Source organism: Phocoena sinus, chromosome X, assembly GCF_008692025.1.
Source record: "Phocoena sinus isolate mPhoSin1 chromosome X, mPhoSin1.pri, whole genome shotgun sequence".
Lineage (NCBI taxonomy): Eukaryota > Metazoa > Chordata > Mammalia > Artiodactyla > Phocoenidae > Phocoena > Phocoena sinus.
Genome location: NC_045784.1, coordinates 4,154,669 through 4,167,614, shown reverse-complemented (window position 1 = coordinate 4,167,614; position 12,946 = coordinate 4,154,669). Strand labels below are relative to the sequence as shown.

At 40.7% G+C, this 12,946-nt stretch overlaps 1 long non-coding RNA gene across 1 annotated transcript; it reads right to left on the bottom strand.

Moving 5' to 3' along the window:
* Positions 1–333: 333 nt before the first annotated feature.
* On the bottom strand, positions 334–12,520 carry LOC116747293. The gene is made up of 3 exons (XR_004347979.1): positions 12,380–12,520; positions 11,404–11,407; positions 334–375 (listed from the first exon to the last, which is right to left on the bottom strand). It is a non-coding gene; the product is annotated as an uncharacterized LOC116747293 (long non-coding RNA).
* Between the last annotated feature and the right edge of the window lie 426 nt (positions 12,521–12,946).

Genomic DNA, 12,946 nt, shown 5'->3' with positions numbered 1-12,946 from the left:
GTACGCACAAGGAACTATTTGCCTTAACTGTATTTTCCGACATACAAAATCCTACATATCAATTCAGATAGGCTAAACAAATGACAGACCTATACAGTGGGTTCAAACAAATGGTAGAGGCTTATTGAGTGATTCGAGAATTTTTACATTCAACAGTTTCAGAGAGCTTCCCTGGTGGTGCAGTGGTTGGGAGTCCCCCTGCTGATGCAGGGGACACGGGTTCATGCCGCGGTCTGGGAGGATCCCACATGCGTGGAGCGGCTGGGCCCGTGAGCCATGGTCGCTGGGCCTGCGCATCCGGAGCCTGTGCTCCGCAACAGGAGAGGCCATAGCAGTGAGAGGCCCGTGTACTACAAAAAAAAAAAAAACAAAAAACTATTTCAGAAATATAATGCAATCTAAATTACATTCTCCAGAAAATGGAATGCTAAATTCCCAGCGTTTTCCATGATACACGATCATTTTGTCTAAAATGTGTTTGCTTTCTGAGGCTGGACCCCCAGCTTAAACTTATAGCGAAAGCATGACTGAAAAGTGGAGTTCAGGTTCTTGCATCAGTGTATCAGTAAAAAGCATTACGAAATAAAAGAAAAGCACTCTTGCTTCTCCACTTAACTGGTGGTAGAGTAAGCCTGTTCTTTGGGAAACAGAGAAAACGGTTTGAAAATCCAGGTTCTCCTGGGAAGGGTAATGTCTTAGGTCCATTAAGAAGGCAAGACAGAAACTAACACACCATTGTAAAGCAATTATACCCTAATAAAGATGTTAAAAAAAAAAAAAAAAGGCAAGAGATTCAGGTGTTTCGTGCAGTTTTAAAGACCTCACTTGAAAGTGGCATCCTGCAGTCTCCTGCTGGAGGTTGCCCAAGTGAGCAGGTGCAAAGCACTTCTTCTCCATCCCTTGCTGGACCACATGGAATACTTTCAACTTTCTCTTTTGCTCTTACGAATGCAGAGACAAGTTGACATTCCTTAACTTGCTTTCATAACCCTTGCGAATAGAAAAGGGTTCTTCTTGTCAAGAGCTTCCTACGGTTTACTGAAAGGGTTCTAATCTCCCTCCACCTTATCTGCTACTCACTGGCACACACACCACAAAAGCCCACCAGTAGGTAGCCTGGCGAAGTGATACGGACAGCTATTGTCACCAATAATTTCTGAATGACGGCGTGTTATTTCCCACAGAAAGGCTTTGTGGAGAATCAGTCTTGTGGACTTTCAGAATGAGACGTTTCCATTCAGTAATTTCAAGCTTGGCCAGCTCTCAACATCATTCTGTCAGGTAAATGTGAGCTCCAGGAGAGAAGGCACGTGAACTCATTATAGGTGAAGGGAAGTTAAGAGGATTTTCCCTTTCCGAGTTTATCCAGCTGGCTTTATAGTTGATCCAATAATTGCTTTAATAGGGGTGCATGATTCAGAGCACATCTGCAAGCATCTCTCTCCCTCCGATAGTCCCAGGGAACTCGGGACTTAACGATCTTTCGAGTTATAATCCCAAGGGCTGACCAAACGGGCCAAGGAGTATGCTGGAGACGTTTTGTGATCCTGAGTTAACAGGCAGAGTGCCGGCATTGCTGTGAATATTTGGATGGTAGATTCTTATTTTACACGAAACGGAAGATCTGTTTGAAGGGTCTGTTTGTTAGAGAATAAATTTTTAGGAAGAGGTACGCCATCTCGATAAGGGAACGCTATGGGAACCCCTGAGTGTTCTCATTAATGCTCTTGGCAGTTACGTCCAAGAGGAACTGATTGCTTTGGATGGTAGAGCAAACACTGTGCTTAATGCAGATCCCTGCAGACCATTTTCAGAGCCACTTCAAGGAAGTCTTGGCTGTCTTCAACACCTGCATGCCCAGTGTGTTCTCAGGATTACTGTTCTGAAGAGTGTTAGTGGGTATTTGCTATGGATGGGCTGCGTTGTGCCCACCCTGCAAATGCATGTGTTGAAGTCCTAATCAGGACCTTAGAATATGACTGTATTTGGAGTTCAGGGTCTTTCAAGAGGTCATTAAAGTAAAATGAGGTCATTAGGGTGGGTCCTGATCCCATAGGACTGGTGTCCTTATAAGAAGAGGAGATCAGGACACAGACACGCACAGAGGGACGACCACGTGAGGACACAGGGAGGAGACAGCCGTGTACACGCCCAGGAGAGAGGCCTCGGGAGGAACCAGCCCTGCTGACACCTGGATCTCATACTTCCTGCCTCCGGGACTGGGAGACATAAATGTCTGTTGTTGAAGCCGCCCAGTCTGTGGTCCTGTGTTATAGCAGCCTTAACAAATTAATATTCCATAAAAAAATAATCCCCCTTTTGCCAGGAAAGTTTGGGAAGACTGAGTAAACTGCACTTAAACACGTGTGTTTTTCACGTTACATTCGGCACAGTATTGTATGCCCTACAGCCAGGAGCTCTGAGGAGCAGAAATACATTTACCCACACATACCCTCTGTGTGCATATCACATTTTCCCAGCCTCCCATTTTACTCCTCTGGGTGGAATTATTATTTATCCACCAGGAAGAGCGTTCTGAAAAGAGATCCAGTCCTGGTTCTTGCACCAGACACATTTTCCAACATAAACGAAAAAATTGCCTGTACGTTTAAAATGATAAACGTAATGCCTCATATTGTTATAGTGATTTGAAGTTTACCATATCTTCTGGAATATTCCTGGATCCCAAACGCTTTGTGAAAGGAGGTAGGAGGTTTTTTTTTTTTTTTTAAACAGAGAAGGAGATGAAGAAATAACTGAAACAATTTTTTAGGCAGCTTTTTGGAGCATTTGACAGCATAACTTTGGAGTCAGTTCCAGCTACCCAGAAGAGTCTCTCTAGGAAAGCCAGTTAACCCATCTGAATCACAATTTCTTCATCTTCTCCCTGAGAGAAAATGTAGGACACAGCTTTCCCTCTCAGGATTGAAGAAAGAATCAGATGAGCCGATAAAGATAATTAACAGAGAGCCTGGTGCAGTACGTGCCCAGTGAGCATTAGGTGTTATTTCTCTTCACCAAGTTTACCTTAACCCGTGAAGCAGTGTTACTGCCGGTTCCCAAGTGACGTCTTCCGATAGTCTCCCGTGCTTTTTACTGTATATAGTCACATTAAACATTGAAGTGTAGTGATTTACAGTGTTGTGTTAGTTTCTGCTGTATAGCAAAGTAATTCAGTTATACATATATATGTAATGTGTGTGTGTGTATATATGTACATAGGCACACACACATTCTTTCATATTTTCCATTATGGTTTATCGTAGGATATTGAATAGAGTTCCCTGTGCTCTACAGTAGGACCTTGTTTTTTATCCATTTTGTATGTAATAGTTTTCATCTGCTAATCCCAAACTCCCAATCTTGTCTCTCCCCAGCCATGCCACTGCCGGCAACCACAAGTCTGTTCTCTAGGTCTGTGAGTCTGTTTCTGTTTTGTAGATTAGCTCATTTACGTCATTTTTTTTAGCTTCCACATGTAAGTGACATCCTGTGGTGTTTGTCTTTCTCTTTCTGACTTACTTCCCTTAGTGTGATCATCTCGATGATAATCTCTAGGTCCGTCCATGTCCCTGCAAATGGCATCATTTCATTCATTTTTATGGCTGAGTAGTATTCCATTGTATATATGTACCACATCTTCTTTATCCATTCGTCTGTCAGTGGACACTTAGGTTGCTTCCATGTCTTGGCTATTGTGAATAGTGCTGCAGTGAACATTGGGGTACATGCATCTTTTTTTTTTAACATCTTTATTGGAGTATAATTGCTTTACAACGGTGTGTTAGTTTCTGCTTTATAACAAAGTGAATCAGTTATACGTATACATATCTTCCCATATCTCTTCCCTCTTGCGTCTCCCTCCCTCCCACCCTCCCTATCCCACCCCTCTAGGTGGTCACAAAGCACGGAGCTGATCTCCCTGTGCTATGTGGCTGCTTCCCACTAGCTAGCTAGTTTACATTTGGTAGTGTATATATGTCCATGCCACTCTCTCACTTCGTCCCAGCTTACCCTTCCCCCTCCCTGTGGCCTCAAGTCCATTCTCTAGTATATCTGTGTCTTTATTCCCATCTCTTGCCCCTAGGTTCTTCAGAACCATTTTTTTTGCTAGATTCCATATATATGTGTTAGCATACAGTATTTGTTTTTCTCTTTCTGACTTACTTCACTCTGTATGACAGACTCTAGGTCCATCCACCTCACTACAGATATCTCAATTTCATTTCTTTTTATGGCTGAGTAATATTCCATTGTATATATGTGCCACATCTTCTTTATCCATTCATCCGATGATGGACACTTAGGTTGCTTCCATGTCCTGGCTATTGTAAATAGAGCTGCAGTGAACATTTTGGTACATGACTCCTTTTGAATTACGATTTTCTCAGGGTATATGCCCAGTAGTGGGATTGCTGGGTCATATGGTAGTTCTATTTTTAGTTTTTTAAGGAACCTCCATACTGTTCTCCACAGTGGCTGTATCAATTTACATTCCCACCAACACATGCATCTTTTTGAATTATGGTTTTCTCTGGATATATACCCAGGAGTGGGATTACAGGATCATATGGCAACTATATTTAGTTTTTTGAGGAACCTACATGTATGTTTTCCATAGTGGCTATACCAACGTGCATTCCCACCAGCAGTGTAGGAGGGTCCCCTTTTCTCCACACCCTCACCAGCATTTGCTATTTGTAGAGTGTTTTAATGATGGCCATTTTCACTGGTGTTATCACCTTTTAGATTTTGGCTAATAGGAACTGATGGCCCGGACCTTAATCATAACTAAGTGAACTGATAAAACTGCTATTCTCATATACAAATGAAGGTATATACACCATCAGGATCCAAATCAGCAGAACTCTGGAATCCTCCACACATTTACGAGCAAACTTAGAAAGTCAAAAATGTATCTCAAAAAATAGCGATGCCAGAAGCTCCTCAGAGAGACCAGCCAAATTTATTAAATGTGAAAATTACATAAACACGGCAGGAAACAAAGTTTAGACTTGGCATGGGAAAGTGGATTCCCAAATTCTGCTTTATGATGCACAAAGTCTATAATTCAAATATAATTTTAATTTGTTTTACAGTTAGCTTTGGACAAGCTTTTTTTTTTTTTTTTTTTTTTTTGCGGTACGCAGGCCTCTCACCGTTGTGGGCTCTCCCATTGCGGAGCACAGGCTCCAGACACGCAGGCTGAGCAGCCATGGGTCACGGGCCCAGCGGCTCTGCGGCATGTGGGATCTTCCCGGACCGGGGCACGAACCCGTGTCCCCTGCATCGGCAGGCAGACTCTCCACCACTGCGCCACCAGGGAAGCCCTGGACAAGCATTTTTGAACCTTGGGTAAGAGTCCCTTATAGCTTCTACCTACACAGCCTGAGTTCATTTTTTGTACTCAAATCCATATTTTTGTTAAAAAGCACTATTACAGAGTGTCAAAGGACATGCCTCCTTGGGAACCAGTAGGGAATTCCAAGACCCACACACTTTATCATTCAGTGAATCATGGGTACACATTACAAATATAAGATGCTTTTTGCCAAATTTAAAGGTAAAACCTTTCATGAGATCAGTTATTTGCCAGAGCAAATGTATGTCAACAGTAACCACAAAAAAGAGAACAGTCATATCATGGCAGTTCAGCCAGAGCCATCATTTCATACATCAGAGATTACAGAGTTCCCAGCTAACAGTGTTGAGGTGTTTTTCACAGTATTTTGTTGTTGTTGTTCTTTTTTTTTCTTTCTTTTTTACAAAACAAAAAAAAAGCTTTTATTGGATTTATTCACTTTTGAAAGCTTCATCTAAAGTCTTACTGAATAAACATTCTTATATTGTACTTTTCTTGACTCTCAAAGAAATAAATTTGTAATTTCTGTTTTTCCTTCTGAGGTTGGGTATATGCAAAATTTTTCAATATAATTTTGAAGATTCAGTAGGATTCAGTTCTATTCTTTTTTTTTTTAACATCTTTATTGGGGTGTGATTGCTTTACAGTAGTGTGTTAGTTTCTGCTTTATAACAAAGTGAATCAATTATACATATACACACGTTCCCATATCTCTTCCCTCTTGCGTCTCCCACCCTCCCACCCTCCCCATCCCACCCCTCCAGGTGGTCACAAAGCACCGAGCTGATATCCCTTGCTCTGCGGCTGCTTCCCACTAGCTATCTACCTTACGTTTGGTAGTGTATATATGTCCATGCCTCTCTCTTGCTTTGTCACAGCTCACCCTTCCCCCTCCCCATATCCTCAAGTCCGTTCTCCAGTAGGTCTGTGTCTTTATTCCTGTCTTACCCCTAGGTTCTTCATGACATTTTTTCCCCTTAAATTCATATATATGTGTTAGCATACGGTATTTGTCTTTCTCTTTCTGACTTACTTCACTCTGTATGACAGACTCTAGGTCTATCCACCTAATTACAAATATCTCAATTTCGTTTCTTTTTATGGCTGAGTAATATTCCATTGTATATATGTGCCACATCTTCTTTATCCATTCATCCAATGATGAGCGCTTAGGTTGTTTCCATCTCCGGGCTATTGTAAGTAGAGCTGCAATGAACATTTTGGTACATGACTCTTTTTGAATTACGGTTTTCTCAGGGTGTATGCCCAGTAGTCGGATTGCTGGGTCGTATGGTAGTTCTATTTTTAGTTTTTTAAGGAACCTCCATACTGTTCTCCACAGTGGCTGTACCAATTCACATTGCCACCAGCAGTGCAAGAGTGTTCCCTTTTCTCCACACCCTCTCCAGCATGTATTGTTTCTAGATTTTTTCATTATGGCCATTCTGACTGGTGTGAGATGATATCTCATCGTAGTTTTGATTTGCATTTCCCTAATGATTAATGATGTTTAGCATTCTTTCATGTGTTTGTTGGCAGTCTGTATATCTTCTTTGGAGAAATGTCTCTTTAGGTCTTCTGCCCATTTTTGGATTGGGTTGTTTGTTTTTTTGTTATTGAGCTACGTGAGCTGCTTATAAATTTTGGAGATTAATCCTTTGTCAGTTGCTACATTTGCAAATATTTTCTCCCATTCTGAGGGTTGTCCTTTGGTCTTGTTTATGGTTTCCTTTGCTCTGCAAAAGCTTTGAAGTTTCATTAGGTCCCATTTGTTTATTTTTGTTTTTATTTCCATTTCTCTAGGAGGTGGGTCAAAAACGATCTTGCTGTGATTTATGTCCTAGAGTGTTCTGCCTATGTTTTCCTCTAAGAGTTTGATAGTTTCTGGCCTTCCATTTAGGTTTTTAATCCATTTTGAGCTTATTTTTGTGTATGGTGTTAGGAAGTGATCTAATCTCATACTTTTACATGTACCTGTCCAGTTTTCCCAGCACCACTTATTGAAGAGGCTGTCCTTTCTCCACTGTACATTCCTGCCTCCTTTATCAAAGATACGGTGACCATATGTGCGTGGGTTTATCTCTGGGCTTTCTATCCTGTTCCATTGATCTGTCTTTCTGTTTTTGTGCCAGTATCATACTGTCTTGATTACTGTAGCTTTGTAGTATAGTCTGAAGACAGGGAGCCTGATTCCTCCAGCTCCGTTTTTCGTTCTCAAGATTGTTTTGGCATTTCGGGGTCTTTTGTGTTTCCATACAAATTGTGAAATTTTTTTGTTCTAGTTCTGTGAAAAATGCCAGTGGTAGTTTGATAGGGATTGCATTGAATCTGTAGACTGCTTTGGGTAGTAGAGTCATTTTCACAATGTTGATTCTTCCAACCCAAGAACATGGTATATCTCTCCATCTATTTGTATCATCTTTAATTTCTTTCATCACTGTCATACTTTTCTGCATACAGGTCTTTTGTCTCCTTAGGTAGGTTTATTCCTATATATGTTATTCTTTTTGTTGCAGTGGTAAATGGGAGTGTTTTCTTGATTTCACTTTCAGATTTTTCATCATTCGTGTATTGGAATGCAAGAGATTTCTGTGCATTAATTTTGTATCCTGCAACTTTACCACCTTCATTGATTAGTTCTAGTAGTTTTCTGGTAGCATCTTTAGGATTCTCTATGTATAGTATCATGTCCTATGCAAACAGTGACAGCTTTACTTCTTCTTTTCTGATTTGGATTCCTTTTATTTCCTTTTCTTCTCTGATTGCTGTAGCTAAAGCTTCCGAAACTATATTGAATAAGAGTGGTGAGAGTGGGCAACCTTGTCTTGTTCCTGATCTTAGTGGAAATGCTTTCAGTTTTTCACCATGAAGGATGACGTTGGCTGTGGGTTTGTCATATATGGCCTTTATTATGTTGAGGAAAGTTCCCTCTATGCCTACTTTCTGCAGGGTTTTTATCATAAATGGTGTTGAATTTTGTCAAAAGCTTTCTCTGCATCTATTTAGATGATCATATGGCTTTTCTCCTTCAATTTGTTAATATGGTTTATCACATTGATTGATTTGCATATATTGAAGAATCCTTGCATTCCTGGAATAAACCCCACTTGATCATGGTGTATGATCCTTTTAATGTGCTGTTGGATTCTGTTTGCTAGTATTTTGTTGAGGATTTTTGCAGCTATGTTCATCAGTGATATTGGCCTGTAGGTTTCTTTCTTTGTGACATCCTTGTCTGGTTTTGGTATCAAGGTGATGGTGGCCTTGTAGAATGAACTTGGGAGTGTTCCTCCCTCTGCTATATTTTGGAAGAATTTGAGAAGGATAGGTGTTAGCTCTTCTCTAAATGTTTGATAGAATTCGCCCGTGAAGCCATCTGGTCCTGGGCTTTTGTTTGTTGGAAGATTTTTCTTTTTTTTTTTTTTTGCGATACGCAAGCCTCTCACTGTTGTGGCTTCTCCTGTTGCGGAGCACAGGCTCCGGATGCACAGGCTCAGTGGCCGTGGCTCGTGGGCCGAGCTGCTCCATGGCATGTGGGATTTTCCTGGACCGGGGCACGAACCCATGTCCCCTGCATCGGCAGGCGGACTCTCAACCACTGCGCCACCAGGGAAGCCCCTGTTGGAAGATTTTTAATCACAGCTTCAATTTCAGTGCTTGTGATTGGTCTGTTCATATTTTCTGTTTCTTCCAAATTCAGTCTTGGCAGGTTGTGCATTTCTAAAAATTTGTCCATTTCTTCCAGGTTGTCCATTTTATTGGCATAGAGTTTCTTGTAGTAGTCTCTCATGATCTTTTGTATTTCTGCAGTGTCAGTTGTTACTTCTCCTTTTTCATTTCTAATTCTATTGATTTGAGTCTTCTCCCTTTTTTTCTTGATGAGTCTGGCTAGCGGTTTATCTATTTTGTTTATCTTCTCAAAGAACCAGCTTTTAGTTTTATTGATCTTTGCTATCGTTTCCTTCATTTCTTTTTCATTTATTTCTGATCTGATTTTTATGATCTCTTTCCTTCTGCTAACTTTGGGGTTTTTTTTTGTTCTTCTTTCTCTAATTGCTTTAGGTGCAAGGTTAGGTTGTTTATTCGAGATGTTTCCTGTTTCTTACGGTGGGCTTGTATTGCTGTAAACTTCCCTCTTAGAACTGCTTTTGCTGCATCCCATAGGTTTTGGGTCATCGTGTCTCCATTGTCATTTGTTTCTAGGTGTTTTTTTATTTCTTCTTTGATTTCTTCAGTGATCACTTCGTTATTAAGTAGTGTATTGTTTAGCCTCCATGTGTTTGTATTTTTTACAGATCTTTTCCTGTAATTGATATCTGGTCTCATGGCGTTGTGGTCGGAAAAGATACTTGATAGAATTTCAGTTTTCTTAAATTTACCAAGGCTTGATTTGTGACCCAAGATATGATCTGTCCTGGAGAATGTTCCATGAGCACTTTAAAAATATGAGTATTCTGTTGTTTTTGGATGGAGTGTTCTATAAATATCAATTAAGTCCATCTTGTTTAATGTGTCATTTAAAGCTTGTGTTTCCGTATTTATTTTCATTTTGGATGATCTGTCCATTGGCGAAAGTGGGGTGTTAACCTCCCCTACTATGATTGTGTTACTGTCGATTTCCCCTTTTATGGCTGTTAGTATTTGCCTTATGTATTGAGGTGCTCCTATGTTGGGTGCATAAATATTTACAATTGATATATTTTCTTCTTGGATCGATCCCTTGATCATTATGTAGTGTCCTTCTTTGTCTCTTCTAATAGTCTTTATTTGAAAGTCTATTTTGTCTGATATGAGAATTGCTACTCCAGCTTTCTTTTGTTTTCCATTTGCATGGAATATCTTTTTCCATCCCCTTACTTTCAGTCTGTACGTTTCTCTAGGTCTGAAGTGGGTCTCTTGTAGATAGCATATATATGCGTCTTGTTTTTGTATCCATTCAGCCAGTCTGTGTCTTTTGGTGGGAGCATTTAGTCCATTTACATTTAAGGTAATTATCAATATGTATGTTCCTATTCCCATTTTCTAAATTGTTTTGGGTTCTTTATTGTAGGCTTTTTCTTTCTCTTGTGTTTCTTGCCTAGAGAAGTTCCTTTAGCATTTGTTGTAAAGCTGGTTTGGTGGTGTTGAACTCTCTCAGCTTTTGCTTGTCTGTGAAGGTTTTAATTTCTCCATCAAATGTGAATGAGATCCTTGCTGGGTAGAGTAATCTTGGTTGCAGGTTTTTCTCCTTCATCACTTTCAGTATGTCTTGCCACTCCCTTCTGGCTTGCAGAGCTTCTGCTGAGAGATCAGCTGTTAACCTTATGGGGATTCCCTTGCGTGTTATTTTTCCCTTGTTGCTTTTAATATGTTTCCTTTATTTAATTTTTGACAGTTTGATTAATATGTGTCTTGGCGTATTTTGTTGTTTTTCTTAACGTAAGCTTTTCTTCTTTTTTTTTTGAAATAATCATAAGTTCACATGCAGTTGCAAGGAAAAGTACAGAGATACTGTGTACCCTTTACCCATTTTTCCCTGATGACAGCTGCTATCTATATAAATGTAATTTATTAGCATTTAAATTGGTTAAATTTTGATTTTATTTGATTTTATGTTTCTCTTAAAAATTGGAAGACAACACGGGGTCTATATTTTCACATGGCCTACAGAGTCTGGTGCTAGGTGATCCCACATCAAATAGGGAGATTTGTAGGGTTTTTAACAAGAAGTAATTTTGTTTCTTTGTAATCGCTAATCTCAGGCGGGTAGCTTCATATAAGAATCACGCGTTCAGTTGACCAGTCGTGTCCAAATTACCTTTCAGTGTAAGACCAGACCCGTGTTAGTGTGGAGTAAGCTCCGTTGCCACTTAAGAACACCTGGGCGTTTATCAAGGCTCAGATTGGTCTGTGTTCTGTTGGTATTCTCTTGATGTCCAAGACTTGAGGGCTCTTCAAAGCTGCCCAGTAACAAAAAGTGTGTCCCAGCAGCCAGTGTGATGCCACAAACATTGAGAATGACTCTACAGAAATTCCCTAAAGGGATCTGTAAGGAGGACCACTTACCTGCCTTAGCAGAAAGCGAGTGTCGATGACATTGGCATGGTTTTGTCATGGGCTAAGGTAGGGCAGTTGTCATCAAGTAAGAGGTTAGTGCCCAGTTTTAATGCTCGGGGACTGGAACATATGCTTTTCTGATGGAGGTGACCATGGGAGTGGCAAGCTTAAATTCACCCCGGTCCCCGGGGTCTTAGGAATCACAGATGTCAGAACAATCAACTTTATAAAGAGCGCTCCTGAGTGTAGCTTATCTGAAATGGCTCAGGGTTGCTTTTTTAGTTCCTGATGTTGGAGGGACCCAACCATGTCAGTCGTCGGGAATCAGCAGAATTCAAGGGCATCACCTATATACTTTGGGCATTTGCCCATTTTGTTTTCTTCTTCCTTTCATACTAGCAGCCAACTTTATGGAAGCATCTGTCTTACCTGTGTTCACCCTTCTGTGATGTCCAGCAGGGAGGCATCTGTGGGCATGAAATTTTCTTCCTGTAGTGCACACATGCTGCTTTCTTCTCATGCAGCCCTTGCTGTCCTTAATAAGTCTTGTTACATGGGTGCTGGTGTTGACGGATGTTTGCTGTGCTACCTACTTGTTAGACCAAACACGTTAATCCCCATCTTACCATGTTCAGCCTCTCTGACGTTTAGCTCAGTGTTGATAATGGCTTCGAGCATGTTCCTTTTGGTACTAAGTTTGGCAAAGTGCCGAGGCTTTTGGAACCTGTACTTTAAAGATACCATGGGAATTCCCTGCTGGTCCAGTGGTTAGAACTCTGTGCTAACACTGCAGGGGGCACAGGTTTGATCCCTGGTTGGGGAACTAAGATCCCACATGCCATGTGGTGCAGCCAAAAAACAAACAAACAAAAATACCATGTCTTATTTCCATTGACACATCATCTTAGAACATGTAAGATTTAATTCAGTTGGGCATGTTTAAAAAATAAAAGCATTAATATTCTCAAGATAGAAATAGACTTCTAGGGGCTTCCCCCGTGGCGCAGTGGTTAAGAATCCGCCTGCCAGTGCGGGGGACACAGGTTTGAGCCCTGGTCTGAGAAGATCCCACATGCCGCGGAGCAACTAAGCCCGTGTGCCACAACTACTGAGCCTGCACTCTAGAGCTCGTGAGCCACAACTGCTGAGACCACGTGCCACAACTACTGAAGCCCGCGCACCTAGAGCCTGTGCTCCTCAAGAAGAGAAGCCACTGCAATGAGAAACCCACACACCGCAACCAAGAGTAACCCCCGCTCACCGCAACCAGAGAAAGCCCGCGTGCAGCAGCAAAGACCCAATGCAGCCAAAAATAAAAATAAATGAATTTATAAAAAAAAAAGAAATAGACTTATAATCAACCCTAAATAAAGAAGAAAAACATAAACTATAAAGTTGTTTTTTTCCTGACACAGATGTTTATATTTATAATTGAAAATTTAATCCGTTCTTAGATTACCCACAGGAATTACAGGGAGCTTAGCTACTTTAAATAATTTTTTAAAAAATGCTCCAGGGTAATTATAAATGGACAGTACTGGTATTCAT